Source organism: Bufo bufo, chromosome 1 (genome assembly GCF_905171765.1).
Source record: "Bufo bufo chromosome 1, aBufBuf1.1, whole genome shotgun sequence".
In the NCBI taxonomy this organism is placed as follows: domain Eukaryota; kingdom Metazoa; phylum Chordata; class Amphibia; order Anura; family Bufonidae; genus Bufo; species Bufo bufo.
This window is the reverse complement of record NC_053389.1, coordinates 218,729,182-218,747,463: the sequence shown is the minus strand read 5'-3', so window position 1 is coordinate 218,747,463 and position 18,282 is coordinate 218,729,182. Positions and strand designations below refer to the sequence as shown.

Here is an 18,282-nt window from a genome sequence, read left to right as displayed (position 1 = left end):
CCAGGGTGCCAGCACATTGCTGGCACCCTGGTATAAACGGCTGACATCTGTGAAGATGTCAGCCGTTTAACCCTTTCCATACCGCGGTCCGTACGGACCGCTGTATGGAAAAAGTTAACTGTCATCGGTCAGGGAGCTCCCTCCCTCTCCATCGGGGGGCTGCTGTGGCTTTGCAGCCCCCCGATGGAGAGGGAGAGAGCCCCCAGAGAGCCCCCCTCAGCCCCGTGCTTACCCTTCCCCGTCTGCGAAGTTCTGAGCAGACGGGGAGGGTTCCCATGGCAACAGGACGCCTGCTCAGGCGTCCTGCTGTCCATGGTGCTGAACAGATCTATGCTGAAAGCATAGATCTGTTCAGTGTAAGTAAAATACAGTACAGAACAATATATATTGTTCTGTACTGTATTATACAGACACCAGACCCACTGGATCTTCAAGAACCAAGTGGGTCTGGGTCAAAAAAATGTAAAAAAAAGTGAAAAAAGTTAAGATAAAAAAAAAAACATTTATCACTGAATAAAAATTAAAAAAATAAAATAAACTACACATATTAGGTATCGCCGCGTCCGTAACGACCTGATCTATAAAATGGTCATGTTACTTTCCCCGCACGGTGAACGCCATAAAAATAAAAAAATAAAAACTATGAGAAAATTGAAATTTTGCCCACCTTACTTCCCAAAAAAAGTAATAAAAGTGATCAAAAAAGTCGCATGTACGCCAAAATAGTACCAATCAAACCGTCATCTCATCCCGCAAAAAATGAGACCCTACTCAAGATAATCGCCCAAAAGCTGAAAAAACTATGGCTCTTAGACTATGGAGACACTAAAACATGATTTTTTTTTTTCAAAAATGAACTCATTCTGTAAAACTTACATAAATAAAAAAAAAGTATACATATTAGGTATCGCCGCGTCCGTATCGACCGGCTCTATAAAAATATCACATGACCTAACCCCTCAGATGACCACCGTAAAAAAATAAAAATAAAAACAGTGTAAAAAAAGCCATTTTTTGCCATCTTACGTCACAAAAAGTGTAATAGCAAGCGATCAAAAAATCATATGCACCCCAAAATAGTGCCAATCAAACCGTCATCTCATCCCGCAAAAAATGAGACCCTACTCAAGATAATCGCCCAAAAACTGAAAAAACTATGGCTCTTAGAATATGGAGACACTAAAACATTTTTTTGGTTTTAAAAATGAAGTTATTGTATAAAACTTACATAAATAAAAAAAAATGTATACATATTAGGTATCGCCGCGTCCGCGACAACCTGCTCTATAAAAATACCACATAATCTAACCTGTCAGATGAATGTTGTAAATAACAAAAAAAAAAAACGTGCCAAAAAAGCTATTTCTTGTTACCTTGCTGCACAAAAAGTGTAATATAGAGCAACCAAAAATCATATGTACCCTAAACTAGTACCAACAAAACTGCCACCCTATCCCGTAGTTTCTAAAATGGGGTCACTTTTTTGGAGTTTCTACTCTAGGGGTGCATCAGGGGGGCTTCAAATGGGACATGGTGTCAAAAAAAACAGTCCAGCAAAACCTGCCTTCCAAAAACCGTATGGAATTCCTTTCCTTCTGCGCCCTGCCGTGTGCCCGTACAGCGGTTTACGACCACATATGGGGTGTTTCTGTAAACTACAGAATTAGGGCCATAAATATTGAGTTTTGTTTGGCTGTTAACCCTTGCTTTGTAACTGGAAAAAAAATATTAAAATGGAAAATCTGCCAAAAATGTGAAATTTTGAAATTGTGTCTCTATTTTCCATTAAATCTTGTGCAACACCTAAAGGGTTAACAAAGTTTGTAAAATCAGTTTTGAATAGCTTGAGGGGTGTAGTTTCTTAGATGGGGTCACTTTTATGGAGTTTCTACTCTAGGGGTGCATCAGGGGGGCTTCAAATGGGACATGGTGTCAAAAAACCAGTCCAGCAAAATCTGGCTTCCAAAAACCAAACCGCGCACCTTTCACTCTACGCCCTACTGTGTGCCCGTACAGTAGTTTACAGCCACATATGGGGTGTTTCTGTAAACGGCAGAGTCAGGGCAATAAAGATACAATCTTGTTTGGCTGTTAACCCTTGCTTTGTTAGTGGAAAAAATGGGTTAAAATTGAAAATTAGGCAAAAAAATGAAATTCTCAAATTTCATCCCCATTTGCCAATAACTCTTGTGCAACACCTAAAGGGTTAACGACGTATGTAAAATCAGTTTTGAATACCTTGAGGGGTGTAGTTTCTTAGATGGGGTCACTTTTAGGGAGTTTCTCCTCTTGGGGTGCATCAGGGGGCTTCAAATGGGACATGGTGTCAAAAAACCAGTCCATAAAAATCAGCCTTCCAAAAACCATATGGTGCACCTTTCACTCTACGCCCCGCTGTGTGGCCGTACAGTAGTTTACGGCCACATATGGGGTGTTTCTGTAAACGGCAGAGTCAGGGCAATAAAGATACAATCTTGTTTGGCTGTTAACCCTTGCTTTGTTAGTGGAAAAAATGGGTTAAAATTGAAAATTAGGCAAAAAAATGAAATTCTCAAATTTCATCCCCATTTGCCAATAACTCTTGTGCAACACCTAAAGGGTTAACGACGTATGTAAAATCAGTTTTGAATACCTTGAGGGGTGTAGTTTCTTAGATGGGGTCACTTTTAGGGAGTTTCTCCTCTTGGGGTGCATCAGGGGGCTTCAAATGGGACATGGTGTCAAAAAACCAGTCCATAAAAATCAGCCTTCCAAAAACCATATGGTGCACCTTTCACTCTACGCCCCGCTGTGTGGCCGTACAGTAGTTTACGGCCACATATTGGGTGTTTCTGTAAACGGCAGAGTCAGGGCAATAAAGATACAGTCTTGTTTGGCTGTTAACCCTTGGTTTGTTAGTGGAAAAAATGGGTTAAAATGAAAAATTTGACAAAAATATGAAATTCTCAAATTTCCTCCCCATTTGCCAATAACTCTTGTGCAACACCTAAAGGGTTAACAATGTATGCAAAATCAGTTTTGAATACCTTGAGGGGTGTAGTTTCTTAGATGGGGTCATTTTTGGGTGGTTTCTATTATGTAAGCCTCGCAAAGTGACTTCAGACCTGAACTGGTCGCTAAAAATTGAGTTTTTGTAAATTTCTGAAAAATTTCAAGATTTGCTTCTAAACTTCTAAGCCTTATAACATCCCCAAAAAATAAAATATCATTCCCAAAACAATTCAAGCATGAAGTAGACATATGGGGAATGTAAAGTCATCACAATTTTTGGGGGTATTACTATGTATTACAGAGGTAGAGAAACTGAAAATTTGAAATTTGCTAATTTTTCAAAATTTACGGTAAAAATTGTATTTTTTTATGCAAAAAAATTAACTTTTTTGACCCAATTTTAGCAGTGTCATGAAGTACAATATGTGACGAAAAAACAATCTCAGAACGGCCTGGGTAAGTCAAAGCGTTTTAAAGTTATGAGCACTTAAAGTGACACTGGTCAGATTTGCAAAAAATGGCCTGGTCCTTAAGGTGAAAATGAGCCTGGTCCTTAAGGTGAAAATGAGCCCGGTCCTTAAGGGGTTAAGAGAGCGGCGGACCCGACGAGAATTAACAATTTTGGATATCTGAAATTCTAGATTACCATCCACGACAACAGGAGGGGGTGGCAGCGGTGACGGTTCTAGAGGTGGAACATATTTTTTGAGTAACGACTTATGAAAAACATTATGAATTTTAAAAGTCTGAGGTAACTCCAGGCGAAAAGCCACGGGGTTGATGATGGCTACAATTTTGTAAGGGCCAATAAACCTAGGACCCAGTTTCCAAGAGGGAACCTTCAATTTAATATTCCTAGTAGACAACCATACATAGTCATTCACTCCTAGGTCCGGACCTGGCGACCGTCTCTTATCAGCCATGCATTTGTATTTACCTCCCATATTTTTCAAGTTAGCTTGCACCTTCTGCCATACCGATGAAAGAGATTACGAAAACCGTTCCTCTTCGGGAACCCCAGAAGAGCCCCCCCTCTTTGAAAGTACAGAATTGGGGATGAAAACCATATGCACCAAGAAATGGTGACTTGCCAGTGGATTCCTGACGACGATTATTTATGGCAAACTCAGCTAATGGTAAATATGATGACCACAACTCTTGGTTTTCAGACACAAAACATCTTAGATATGTCTCCAGGTTTTGGTTGGTACGCTCAGTCTGTCCATTCGACTGAGGATGGAAAGCTGAGGAAAAGGACAAGTGTACCCCCAAACGGGAACAAAAAGCTTTCCAAAATTTAGAAATAAACTGGGTACCCCGATCCGAAACAGAGGGGACCCCGTGAAGCTTCACGATTTCACTGACGAATACCTGAGCAAGAGTCTTAGCATTAGGTAGTGCGGGTAACGCAATGAAGTGTACCATTTTGCTAAACCTGTCCACTACTACCAAAATAACTGTTTTACCCGCAGACAAAGGTAAGTCAGTGATAAAATCCATTGACAGATGTGTCCATGGTCTATTGGGAATGACGAGTGGTAATAGAGACCCTGCATGATAGGGTTATTGGGGAAGTCCACTCGGGTCCCACATACCCTTTCCCACCCCAAACACTCAACCAGCCCCACCCCCCTTTTTTACCCCAATAAATACACTGAGGCAGGTACTGGAATTAAATGGCCACAGCAGCCTTTTATTAACATAACATAACATTAACAATAAACACATGTCCATCATGAACCCGACGAAGGAGGTCCTGAAAGCCCTAGTTACACTCTAAAACAAGTGCACCAAAAACACCCGGGTAAGTACAACTTGCCTCCAGCCGCACCACACCAGCTCGGAGACCCCCGAGTGTTGTATCCCCTTTTAACCGCCCGATTACCGAAACCTGGGAGTCCAGCCCCACCAATTGAGGCCCTCCCATCCACAAGACACCAAGTCATAGCCCAGCTTCCAGGACCTCCTACCGCCACCCCTGCCGTGACAAACAGACTCAATCACCAAATCACCCAGCAATATTGAAACCCAAAAACAGGGAGGGTGGGTGGGAGCTTGCTTCCAAATCAAGATGGCGCCGGATAGCCCTTGGCGCCACCCATATAAACCCTTAGCTCCACCCCTCCACCTCGGCCGCTACTTCCCACCATTTTAACCCCTACCTCACCTCGCCCGTCCACACTCCATTACCCCACGTCCCCTCGTTCCCCAAAACCCATCATGGCAGCCTCCCCTAAAGGCTGTCGCCCCCCAGTACAGCTGCACTTGATAGGGTTATTGGGGAAGTCCACTTGGGTCCCACATACCCTTTCCCACCCCAAACACTCAACCAGCCCCACCCCCCTTTTTTACCCCAATAAATACACTGAGGCAGGTACTGGAATTAAATGGCCACAGCAGCCTTTTATTAACATAACATAACATTAACAATAAACACATGTCCATCATGAACCCGACGAAGGAGGTCCTGAAAGCCCTAGTTACACTCTAAAACAAGTGCACCAAAAACACCCGGGTAAGTACAACTTGCCTCCAGCCGCACCACACCAGCTCAGAGACCCCCGAGTGTTGTATCCCCTTTTAACCGCCCGATTACCGAAACCTGGGAGTCCAGCCCCACCAATTGAGGCCCTCCCATCCACAAGACACCAAGTCATAGCCCAGCTTCCAGGACCTCCTACCGCCACAGACGCGCAACTTGACCCACCTACCTCAAGCTTGCGCGCCCCTCCACACCACCAATGCTCGCTCAATTCCACCCTGCAAACCCAGGGCCCACAAATCCACCCCCACCGCATTAAGGTGAACACCATCCGCTCTCCAATACGCTCCCTCCCCCGACTCCAGATCAAAATGCCTCACCACCACCGACCCATTCCGAGCCACAAACTTACCTACCGCCCTATTCACCTTAATACGAGCCCTATTGATCCGTTCCACCGAACGCGCCTCCCGCCAACACTTCCTTGGGACAATATCCGACCACACTACCACCAGCCCCGGGAACAAGGCCCACAACCTCAGAAAATCAAATTTAATGTCCCTTATCAACTCTCTTACCGGCTTCACCCCCAAATCGTTACCACCTGCGTGCACGACCAAGACATTCGGGGGACGGTCCAGCTGAACAAAACGATGCACTTCCCTCAAAACCCCGCCCCACAACATACCTCTATAGCCCATCCACCGGACGGCCGCAACCTCCCTGCCAATCCCCAACTGCCGCCCGTTAGGCCTCACGTCCGCCCGAATCGCCCCCCAGAACACAAAGGAATGGCCGATAATCCACACCAACGCCGGCGAATGACCTAAAATACAAAAGAAACAATCAACATCAGAAAGCAAGCCCTAACCACCACCCCTCACACTACCCCAAGCCTCACGTATGACCGGAACCTATCAGATTCCCACCGCCCAATCCTCCGAATCACCTCATCACTCACACCCCTCCGTGCAGCCTCGGTGGCTGCCCCAATCCTGAAAGAGTGACCCGTGTAACACCCTGGGTCCACCCCCAGGTTCCGCAAACACCTCTTCAACACAGCCACAAACTGAAACCGGGACAAAAATGCCCCATTCTCATGCCTGAGCAAAGGGGCCCCCGTCTCCCGTAACCCCGCACCATACTCCCTCAAACAAACCACCGGGCACATAGCACAGCCCGGAACCGCAAACAAACAGACACAACGACCCCGCCCTTCCTGATCCGTCTTTGACGCCCTCAGCCGAATCACCACTCGATCTGGGAACACATCCACATCATCGTCCCGCAAACCTCCCGCACAGCGAACACTCCCACTCACCAGCTCCCCCAACCGAAATGCCCCAAAAAATGCCAGCGAATAAGCAGCCTTAAACAAGCGAACCTCACTCCCTGAGCTGCAAACCAGCTCCACCTGCACCCCCAGCTTCAGCAACAAATCAAAGGACACCGGCCGACGCCGGTCCTCCGACCTCCACCCCCTCCGCCAGCCCTTTAACACCTGACGCACCACAAAAGCTTTGGTACAGTCCACCAACCCCCGTACCCGAAACCCAAACGCCAGCCCCGCCATGCACTTATTAATCCTCGCCACTGACCAACCCTCCTCCTTCTTCCATCCCAGGAACAACACTAAAGGAACCTCCCCCGCATCCACATACATACCCAACATCCCACACCACTCCCTCCAAGCAACCCATGCCGTATCGTACGCCGCCCACGTACCAGCCGACAGGGACGCCCTAAACAGCCTGCTCACCGTACCTCCAATATCTCCCACAACAACCCCGGGCACTCCATCCCGACGACATCCGCGTCCGGCGCCAATTGCCGAAAACGATCCCACTGCGAACGAGAAAGAGCATCCGCAATACCATTAGACACACCTGGCACATGTACTGCCACTGCCCAAACATTCAATGACAAACAACTCAAAACCATATGCTGCAACAACTTCACCACCTGCGGAGATGAAGCCGACAACTGATTAATTGCCTGCACCACCCCCAAGTTGTCACAATGAAAACGCACCTTTTTATTCCTAAACTTGTCCCCCCACAACTCCAATGCCAACACAATGGGAAACAATTCTAACAACGCGACGTTCTTGACCCAACCCCTCTCCACCCACAATGAAGGCCAGCGATCCGCACACCACTGCCCGTTACAATAGACCCCAAAACCAACCCCCCCGCCGCATCTGAAAAAAGGTCAAAATCCACACTATCCACTGCATCCCCCAAAACCAACGCCCTCCCATTGAACTCCTCCAAAAACCGGGCCCACACCACCAGATCCCCCCTCAACTCCTTCCCCAAACGAATAAAGTGATGCGGAGCAGTCACCCCCGCGGTCGCAGCCGCCAACCGCCTACAAAATATCCGCCCCATGGGCATAATCCGACATGCAAAGTTCAATTTACCTAGCAATGACTGCAAATCACGCAAACGAATCTTCACCAACCGGCTTGCCCCGGCCACTACCGCCCGTAAATCCACCAGCTTGTCCTCCGGCAGCCTACACTCCATAGCCACCGTATCTAACATGATCCCCAAAAAACTAAGCTCCGTAGTGGGCCCCACCGTCTTACCCTCCGCCAAAGGGACCCCAAAAGACGCAAACACTGACTGCAACGTAGCCAGCAACACCGCACAAACCCGAGAATCCGCCGGACCCAAACACAAAAAATCATGCAAATAATGGATGACCGACACGCTCCCTGCCACCTCCTTCACCACCCACTCCAAGAAACAACTAAACGTCTCAAAGTACGCGCAGGACAGGGAGCAACCCATCGGCAAACACCTGTCTACATAAAAACCCCCCTCCCAAAAACACCCCAACAAATGCAGGCTATCTGGATGCACCGGAAGCAGCCGAAACGCCGCTTCGATATCCGTTTTTGCCAGCAAAGTCCCCGGCCCCAACCTCCGAACCCACTCCACAGCCGCATCAAACGAGGTATAGACCACCGAACATAATTCGGGATCAATGCCCTCATTGACCGACGCCCCCTTTGGGTATGACAGGTGATGAATCAACCGAAACTTGTTCGGTTCTTTCTTCGGAACCACCCCCAAAGGTGAAACCCTAAAATTAGGCAAAGGCGGCACCAAAAATGGGCCATCCATCCTCCCCAATCCCACCTCCTTTGCCAATTTTTCCGCCACCACCCCCGGATGATCCCCCGCCGAGCGCAAATTTCGCCCCACGAACGGAGCCGGCCCCGGATCCGACGGGATCCTAAAACCCCAACTAAAACCTTCCCACAACAACTGCGCTGCAGCCCTATCCGGGTACCTATCTAGAAACGGCAACATCTCTGCCACCCGCACCGGCGTCCTGCCCTTTTCCACCATTCCCCCCCTGCTGCCGTCCCCCCTTGAAACACCGTGCCGCTCCATGTCCCCCCCCCACAGTTGGTACACTCGTGCTTAAATTTGCACTTGGCACCGAATTTGCAGGTTCCCTCATTGAAGAGGAAACACAGCCCCTTTGCCACTGCTGTTGCCGCACCTGATGTTCCCGCCCCGGGACCCCCATCCCCCCGAAAGGACTGCCCCTGCCGCCCCGGCGCCGTTACCCGCATCCATAACCCAATATCCTTATGGTCCCACCTCATAGATGGGCGGACCGCTTTTCTCTGCCGAAATTGCTCATCGTACCGGAGCCATCCTACACCCCCATACACCCGGTACGCTTCCCCGATCGCATCCATGTAGCAAAATAGCGCCGAGCAACACTCCGGCGCCCTTTCCCCAATCACGCTGGCCAGTATCGCAAAAGCCTGCAACCAATTTGAGAACGTGCACGGGATCAAGCGATACCGCCGCTTCTCCTCCTCCTCCTTCTTCCCCTCCTTACGACGCGCCCTATCCAGATTAAACCGTTCCAGCGGCAACACAGAGAAAATCTCTATATACTCCCCCTTCCAAACCTTTTCCTTCACCTCTTGCTTCAAATGCGCCCCCAAGGGACCCTCAAAACAAACATAAACTTCCCCCTGCGCCGCATCATCTACCTTGCGCCTCTCCTCCTCCCCACCGGCCTGCGTCTGCACCGACACTGCCTCACTCACCCGGCCCGCCGCCACCTGCCCCCCCCACGCCGGCAACGGAGACACACCTGCCGCCCCTGACCCCCCCAAGGCGGCCACCCATCCCGCCAAACTCCCTAACAGCTGGCTAATGCCCCCAATTAACTCTCCCTGACCTCCCCCAACACCCACACCTTGAACCCCTACCACAGTCTGCAAAACATTCCCCATGGTCCTACCTGGCTGCCCGGGCGCTGTGAACCCCGCAGCCGTGAGTCCGGAATCCTGATGATCCATCCTCTGCGCAGAGACGTCGTCACATGGCACCTCCCTGGAACAGGAACCCCGCACCCCAGCCTCCAAGCTGCTGGGTGCGCCGTAAGATGGATAATCTGAGGCAAACAGCTCCTCAGCACGACCGCTCTCCATAGGGCCCGCGACATCACCCTCCAAGTCCAAAGGCCTGGGCCTGCTGTGGCCGGACACCACACGCCCAGCCTCGCTTCTGCCACTGGCGCCGCTCCCTCGTCGCGCGGGCCTCCCCACCCCCCTGGAGGGGGGGGACCCCGCAGGCCCTGGTCCGGATCCCACGTTGCTAGCAGGAGAAGGCAGGGGGAGGGAACCCCTGCCCTGCACAGGACTCCGCCGTACTGCAGGATTCCTCCCGCGCCGAGAGGATGATGCTGAGGGTCTCCTACCTCCTCCCCGGCGCGGAGGGTCCCTAGGGGGGCTCCCAATTCGGCGCCGAGTCCGTGGGGTCTCGCTCGGGCTAAGGCGCGCCGGCGGCCGTACCCGCCGCGGCCGTCTGCCCTCCGGCGGCGCGCTGGCTGTGCCCGCCGCCTCCCCACTCAGCAGGCTAGATACCTGCGCCTCCAGCCACTCTGGGCCCCGCTCCTCCGCTACCGCCCTCAGCCTTTCTAGCATGGCCTCCATCCCGAGCACCGCAGACACCTTGCTCACAGCTTGCTTCCAAATCAAGATGGCGCCGGATAGCCCTTGGCGCCACCCATATAAACCCTTAGCTCCACCCCTCCACCTCGGCCGCTACTTCCCACCATTTTAACCCCTACCTCACCTCGCCCGTCCACACTCCATTACCCCACGTCCCCTCGTTCCCCAAAACCCATCATGGCAGCCTCCCCTAAAGGCTGTCGCCCCCCAGTACAGCTGCACAGGACGTGTGAAACTTTTGCGCGCGCACAGGTAGAACAAGAAGACACAAAATCCAATACATCCTGACGCAACCTTGGCCACCAAAAACGACGAGACAATAGCTCCAAGGTTGCTTTACTACCCGGGTGCCCAGCAAGTGCCGAATTATGATGTTCCTTTAATAATTCGAAATGTAGGTTCAACGGTACAAACAATTTCTCTGAGGGGCAAGAGACCGGGGCGTCCCCCTGGGCCTCTAACACCTTCCCCTCCAAAACAGAGTGTACCGCAGAAACAACCACTCCTCTTTGAAGAATGGGCACCAGATCACTCACATTACCCCCTCCAGGGAAACAACGAGATAGTGCATCAGCCTTGGTGTTCTTTGCCCCAGGACGATAGGTAATCACAAAGTTAAACCTGGTAAAAAATAGCGACCACCTAGCCTGTCTAGGGGTGAGAAGCTTAGCTGATTCGAGGTACAGAAGATTTTTGTGGTCCGTAATCACAGTGACGGGGTGGACTTCCCCCTCTAAGAAGTGACGCCACTCCTCAAACGCAAGTTTAATAGCTAATAGTTCCCTATTGCCAATATCGTAGTTCTTTTCTGCTGCAGATAGTTTTTTAGAAAAGAAAGCACAAGTACGCCATTTGCCAGGAGACGGACCCTGAGACAGCACAGCCCCCACTCCCACCTCTGACACATCAACTTCAACAATAAAAGGCTGAGAGACATCAGGTTGGACTAGTACAGGTGCCGAGGTAAACCTCTCTTTTAGAGAGGAAAAAGCAACTTTAGCGGCGTCAGACCATTTAGAAAAATCAGTCCCCTTCCTAGTCATGTCAGTAAGCGGTTTTACAATAAGTGAATAATTTTTAATGAATTTCCTATAGAAATTCGCGAAGCCCAAGAACTGTTGTAGTGCTTTGAGGTTCTCAGGAAGATCCCAATCTAAAATTGCCTGGACCTTCCTAGGATCCATACGGAAACCTGAAGCAGATAAAAAATAACCTAGGAATTGTATTTCCTGAACGGCGAAGACACATTTTTCAATTTTAGCATATAATTCATTCGTTCGTAGGACCTTCGGTACTTGTCTGACATGCACCTCATGTGTTTTCAGATCAGACGAATAAATTAAAATATCATCTAGGTATATTACCACAAACCTGCCGATTAGATGACTAAAAATGTCATTAACGAAATGTTGAAAGACGGCAGGAGCATTGGTCAGACCGAAAGGCATAACTAGATTTTCATAATGCCCCTCGGGGGTGTTAAACGCTGTCTTCCACTCATCCCCCTCCTTAATACGAATCAGATTGTAGGCCCCCCTAAGATCAAGTTTGGAGAACCACCTAGCACCCGCAATCTGGTTAAACAGGTCAGGAATGAGAGGAAGAGGGTATGGGTCTCGGATGGTTATCCGATTTAATTCGCGAAAATCTAAGCAAGGACGCAGGCCCCCATCTTTCTTTTTAACGAAGAAAAAGCCTGCAGCCACGGGTGAAGAAGAGGGTCTGATGTGTCCCTTAGCCAAGCTCTCGGAGATATAATCTTTCATGGCTTGTCTCTCTGGACCCGAAAGATTATATAACCTGGTCTTGGGTAATTTTGCGCCAGGAATAAGGTTAACCGGGCAATCATAAGGACGATGAGGTGGTAACTTCTGACAACCTTTTTCAGAAAAAACATCCTCAAAGTCCGAAATAAATGTAGGTAGGGTAGTTATGGAGGCGACTAAGCAATTGCTATTTAAGCAATTTTCTCTGCACTGCTCACTCCACTCCAATATCTCCCTGGCCTGCCAATCCACCACTGGATTGTGCGCTACCAACCAGGGAAGGCCCAGCACTACCGGAGTGGGGAGCCCCTCCAGAACATAACATGAAAGCATCTAGTTATGGTGGTCCCCTAACCGAAGGTGTAAATTATGAACAATGTGGGTGAGGTTTCTCTGAGACAGAGGAGCAGAATCAATAGCGAATATGGGAATGGGTCTCTGTAACGTACAGAGAGACAAACCCAAAGTGCGGGCAAAATGGGCATCTATCAAATTTACCCCTGCTCCACTGTCTAGAAAGAAAGAAATAGTCTCCGTCTTATCACCAAAAATAATAACCGCTGGCAACACAAATTGCGATGTACGTATGGAGGAAACGTATACCCCCCGGCTGACATCCTCCACACAGCCTGGGGTTAGTAGTTTTCCGACGGTCTTTTGTTTCTGAGGAAAGAAGGACAGACATTAATGAAATGACCCCTCTCCCCACGAAAAAAACAAACCCCACGCCTACGGCTTGCCTCAGGAGGACGGACCTGACGAGTAGTTCCTCCTAGCTGCATAGGCTCGTCTAAGTCCGTACAGACTAACTGCTGCTTGGGAGGGGTTACCAATTGCTCCGGTTTTTTCAACCTGTCCCTAAGGCGTCTATCTATACGGATAGAAAGGGACATAACCGCATCAAGGGAAAAGGGGGTCTCATATAATGCAAGCGCATCCTTAACCCTTTCGGATAACCCAGAGCAGAACTGACTCCTGAGAGCCGGGTCGTTCCATTGGGTATCCGTAGCCCACCTACGGAATTCAGAGCAATACTCCTCTACCGGCCGCTCTCCTTGTAAGAGTCTCCGTAATCTTGATTCAGCCAGTGCGACTCGGTCAGGGTCGTCATATATGAGACCCAAGGCCCCGAAAAACTCATCCACTGACCGAAGAGCCTGGGAATCAGTAGGTAAAGAGAACGCCCAGGACTGCGGGTCCCCCTGCAGCAGGGAAATAACAACCCCCACCCGCTGATCTTCATTACCAGAGGAGTAAGGGCGCAGTTTAAAATATAACTTACAGGCCTCACGGAATGTCAAAAACTTGTCCCTTCCCCCAGAAAATCTGTCAGGGAGAGGGACCCAGGGACCCAGTAAGTCGACTTAGGCAGTCGCCTAGGGCGCCATTTAGCAGGGGGCGCCCGTTGCGGTGTAAAAAAATAAAAATAAAATTGCTTATATAAGTTCGGCCGGCGGCGCCCCTCATGCTGCGCCTCCTGAATCTCCGGAGGAGCCGGAGATTCAAATTAGAGCGGCAGGCGCTCAGGACGGAGTCCTGAGCGCTTGCCGCTCTAATTTAAATCTCCGGCCGCCGGCTCATTGCTGCGCAGCCTGCGCCTGCTGTGTGTCAGCTCTGTGCTTTTGTTAATGTAGCGTGGCCGAGCTCTCTTCGGTCCGCGGTAGGAGCTTTTGTTTCCTGTACCCGGCCGGACTGATAGGAAGTGCTCACTTAGTGTGCACTTCCGGTCAGTCCGGCCGGGTACAGGAAACAAATGCTCCTGTACCGCGGACCGAAGAGAGCTCGGCCACGCTACATTAGAGGTGTGTGTGTGGGGGGAATAATGAGATTGACAAGGGAGGGGGGGACTATTGAGATTGACAAGGGAGGGGGGGGACTAATGAGATTGACAAGGGAGGGGGGGACTAATGAGATTGACAAGGGAGGGGGGGGAATAATGACATTGACAAGGGAGGGGGGGGAATAATGACATTGACAAGGGAGGGGGGGGAATAATGACATTGACAAGGGAGGGGGGGGGGAATAATGACATTGACAAGGGAGGGGGGGGATAATGACATTGACAAGGGGGGGGAATAATGATATTGACAAGGGAGGGGGGGAATAATGACATTGACAAGGGAGGGGGGGAATAATGAGAGTGACAATGGAGGGGGTGGAATAATGAGAGTGACAAGGGAGGGGGGGGGGTGGAATAATGAGAGTGACAAGGGAGGGCGGTGCCGGGGTGGAATAATGAGAGTGACAAGGGAGGGAGTGGGGGAGAAGAGAGTGACAAGGAAGTCCCCAGAGCCAGACCAAGAGCCAGACTGCAGCCAGAGACCAGATCATCTTATTGTCCTGGTGGTAAGTAGACAATGCAATATGTTTATTATTTAATTGTTTAGTTATTAATACTACATTGGAAACTAATTTACCTCACATTTAGGGTCCATTCACACATCCATGTGTGTTTTGCGGATCCACGGATCCGCAAAACACGGACAGCAGCCATGTGCGTTCCGCATTTTGCGGACCGCACATTGCCGGCACTAACAGAATATGCCTATTCTTGTCCGCTATTGCAGACAAGAATAGGACATGTTCTATTTTTTTCCGGATCGGAATTGCGGATCCGCAATTCCGGATCGGGGCCGCACGTCATGCGGCCCCATAGAAATGTATGGATCCGCAATTCCGTTCCGCAAAAAAAGACAGCTACAAGAAGCTGGATTAACCATAAGGGAAACATAGCAGTTCTTTTTCTTTAAAAGCTGAGAAAGGGGTGGAACATATGTGATGTCATGATATGGGCAGATTATCTGATAAGGGGGGGCGGCAATTTTTATCTTGCCTAGGGCGGCAAAAATCCTTGCACCGGCCCTGGAGGGACCTTGGGTTCCGCAACAACCTGGTTACCAGTAGCAACCGCTGGGCTTGCGGTCAGTTGCAATCGCTGCTGTTGCTGGAGGACCGACGCCTTCAATCCTGCCACCTCAAAAGACAGGCCATGAAATTGTTTGGACAGAGCAGCAATTTGATCCATACTGGATTCTAAGTAGGTAAAAAAAAATTATTATTTTTTTTACCTACACAAAATAATGGCCAGAGATAATGTAATGACCTACGTCACGCACAGGGAGGAAAAAAGGGAAAGCCCTGCCCAAGGGAGAGGGAAAGGTGGTGACCCCTAACTCTCCTTGCGGCTGGCACCTGACTGCCCTGACGTCCCTAGACGGGTTCCTCACCCGTGCGGCGATCACGTGCCTAAACCCTGGCTTTCCCTAAAATAAGCCCTAGATAGTGAACGGGCCGGTGGGATCGCTAGTCCGCACCACTATCACTAAGAGGGAAACACCAGGGAGAGGACAGACAAAACAGACAAACACATACACCCAGGTGGGCGATCACAATAGACCACAAAGGTCCAACAGGGATCCGGAGGGTAGCGTTCTGGACCAACTACCAGAAAACGCAGCAACACAGCTCCAGAAGGTCAGAATAGATGTCCAGGCAGGAAGTTCTATCTCTGGCAACCAGAGAAGTGTGAGAGAGGAATATAAGGAGGATTGGGAGTGCTGGACAAGGAACAGCTGAGGAGAAAGAGCTACGGATCCCTGAGTGAGCCAAAAGGGTTTGCAAAGCAAACCCAGAAAGCTACCATAAGGAAAACAGCCCTATCCTAAATAGAGCGTGCAGCCAACCGCTGCGACTTCCTGACCCCCGGTATAACGGAGTCAGGCGTGGTTCTCGATACCCTCGTGACAGGTTGCTTGAGGTATTTATGATTCTTATATGAAGGGGTTTATGCAAACATTACAATGCGCATGTGCTGGGGTCAGAGATAACAGAGTATGATGAGAGTAGTGGGTGGGGTCACTTTTTACTCAGGAGAGGTGATGGCCCAGAGTGTATAATGTTGGTAGAAATTCGCTTTCTATTAAAACAACAATTTGCGCACTTGGTGAAAGTGAAGCCGTAAGTCACACAGCCAAGGATGTGTCAGATATCATCTCTAATGCTGTCACTATCCATCATCCCAATGTCGAGGAAAACAAATGCCGCAGCTTTGTGTCCTGTCCAATTTATTGTCCTGAAGCCTTGTATCTGCAGTTGCCTCTCTGGAGTTAACTATCTGTGCAACATAAAAAAATGAACAAAAGAAACTTCTGGAGAATCAGTCGCTAGATGCGACTGAGGGCCCCACAGTGGTGCAGGGTGGTATCTGGGTGCCTGGTGCACAGTATTTTATGGACCCCTGGTGCAGGGTAGTGTCCAGGTGCAATGACCCATTAGGCCCCTGAAAATGATAGGGTTTCATATGTTAAATATTTTCTAATGTAGGGGAGGTTTTGAATCGCTTAGGAGGCGAGTGGTTGGTGGATGTGGGGTGTGGAGTGAACGAGGCCCCGGGGGGTCGGAGGAAGAAGAAGGCCTCATTGCTTGTAACAAACCGCTCTATGTGAGGAGGACAGTTCCTGTGTGTACTGAGACGTGTCCTGCTTGGCTTTCCCTGCGCTAAGAGAGGACACTATGGATCAGCGATCAGCCAAAGAGAACCACAGATTTTCTGGCTGTAATGTGCTTGACCTCTATTGCTGATGGACCAAAAAGTATTTCAGCTACCTAGCAACATGCCACCCAGGGAAAGCAAGCTGGAAATGGCACGGCTCCACAGAGAATTCTCTCCTCATCCAACATGCCACAGAGAGTCCCGATTCAAAAGCCTTTGGTACCCAATCAGAAGCAACAGACTGCACTGCCGACCAATCAGACTCAACCAAAGCCTACTGCTCCCATACAACATCCATGCAAACCACAGCTGGTGAATGAGAACAAGGACCCAACACTGACCAGTAGCTCAGTGGGACCAGATGTAGAAAAGAAGGCTGCTGAACAGAACATGGCTCCGGCCACACCCGTTTCCAAGGAAGAGGGTAAAAATAAGTCTTGAAGACTTTGTGGTGTCTTGAAGACTTTGAGATTGGACGTCCTTTAGGAAAAGGAAAGTTGGGCAAGGTGTTATTGGCTCGGGAGAAGCAGAGTAAATTCATCCTGGCACTGAAGGTTCTATTCAAGTCCCAGCTGGAGAAAGCTGGGGTGGAGCATCAGCTACGCAGATAGGTGGAAATACAGTCTCACTTGAGGCATCCAAACATTCTCAGGCTTTATGGTTATTTTCACGATGCCACAAGAGTCTACCTTATCTTGGATTATACCCCCCGTGGGGAGCTGTACAGGGATTTTCAGAGGTGCACAAAATTTGATGACAAGAAATCTGCCACTGAGCTGGCAGATGCACTTCTCTATTGTCACTCCAAAAAAGTGATACACAGGGACATCAAGCCTGAGAATCTCCTCCTGGGGTCCAACGGGAGCTGAAGATTGCAGACTTTGGGTGGTCAGTGCATTCCTCATTTTTCAGGAGGACCACGCTGTGTGGAACCTTGGACTACCTGCCCCCTGAAATGATTGAGGGTCGAATGCATGACGAAAAGGTTGACCTGTAGAGTCCCGGCGTTCTCTGCTACGGGTTTCTGGTCGGGAAGCCTCCCTTTGAAGCTGAAACGCACCAGGAAACATACCGCAGAATTTCAAAGGTGGAGTTTCGATACCCTCCTTATGTCTCGGAGGGGGGCAGAGACCTCATCTCTAAACTGCTGAAGCACAACCCCAGCCACAGGCTGCCTCTAAAGGATGTACTTGAACACCCCTGGATTGTGCAGAACTCCACCAAGCACCCCTCTAAGGCAGAGAACAACTCTGGCAAGACTCAGTGACTTGAAAAGGGTGCTCCACGCTACAGAATGTTCATCACATCATGAAATCTAGTAATTCCTGATTCCCTGTGAGGCCTGAGAGAGAGTGATGGCCTGCTGAAGTGTAAGAAGAGCCTGTGGATGAGATCTGTATCTTTCAGGCAATAGTGAGCTATGAAGGCTGTCATGTATTTATTGAGGCTGCGGGTGCAGTCTTCACTAGCTGCTTGTATCTGTGACTGAGTTGTCCTGATCTACTATGTAAATTTACCTGTTAGAAATTCTTTACATTTTTAATGTGTTCTGTCTTTTTTTTTC

The 18,282-nt window shown here is 49.5% G+C and overlaps 1 pseudogene; it reads left to right on the top strand.

Moving 5' to 3' along the window:
• The window catches only part of LOC121000816, a 28,846-nt pseudogene extending 10,861 nt beyond the window's left edge, over window positions 1-17,985 (top strand).
• Window positions 17,986-18,282: the final 297 nt, after the last annotated feature.